Source organism: Maniola jurtina, chromosome 13 (assembly GCF_905333055.1).
Source record: "Maniola jurtina chromosome 13, ilManJurt1.1, whole genome shotgun sequence".
NCBI lineage: Eukaryota > Metazoa > Arthropoda > Insecta > Lepidoptera > Nymphalidae > Maniola > Maniola jurtina.
Window position 1 is genome coordinate 9,194,851 of NC_060041.1, and position 990 is coordinate 9,195,840.

Here is a 990-nt window from a genome sequence, read left to right on the forward strand (position 1 = left end):
GAACAGATACTCTTCACTACCACCACGTGCCAGAACTATCCAGAACGCCCTCTTTTCTAGGAAACAAAAGGATAAAAAAACTATGCCTCTCTTTCACATCCTTCCTTATTCCAACAATGCAAATAGAACGAATGATTAGTGTGAACGAGAGGCATAGTTTTTTTATCCTTTTGTTTCCTAGAAAAGATGAACTACTTGCAAGACGGGCGTTCTGGGTAGTTCTGGTACGTGGTGGTAGTGAAGAGTATCTGTTCTTTTCACAAATTTTAAGTGTGACAAGCACAGTGATGTTTCTAGCATTCCAACGTACAAAAAACTAGCAGTTTAACTAGCAGCATGATAATCTTCAAAATTATTTTGAAGTAAACTAATCCACTGAAATTTGCACCTTGATAGGGAAAAACGATTATAATAGCAGAACTACGAAACAAAGAGTAATGTGTTATACCTCATTTAAATTGGCATTAAATCAGCAAGTTTTTCTGATACAGGGTCACTTTTCCGTAGTACATTTTTTTTTCACAGTGCGCTTTTAAAGTGACATTTAATTTTTGGTAGCGCTTTAAAAGTTTTGGAAAAAAATTAATTGCTCTTGTAATTTGGTAGCCAGAGCCTCAATAGAAGGTTTGTAGTGCTGATACATTATCTAGTAATGACACAGCATCGTCTGTTTTATTGTTTTTTTATCTCATTTTTTTTTAATTAGTCTAATTGTAAGAGAATCTGGTATTTTCTTAAAAAACCCAAAAATATTCATAACTCTTAGGACAATTTAAATATGGCCATGCTGTTGAATTTTTTTTCGCTGGAAATGACCTCTTCTATCTCCCTATTGCGTTTGATCCACGACTTTTTGACCACCCTGTATAGTAAGGACACGTACCGAGAGGTCTAACTAGAAGCTAGTTACCACTTTCTATCCATACAATTAGGAACCAGGTTAAGTGTATAGGGGGTATAGGTGTGTAGTAAAAATAAAGGAAACCAGGA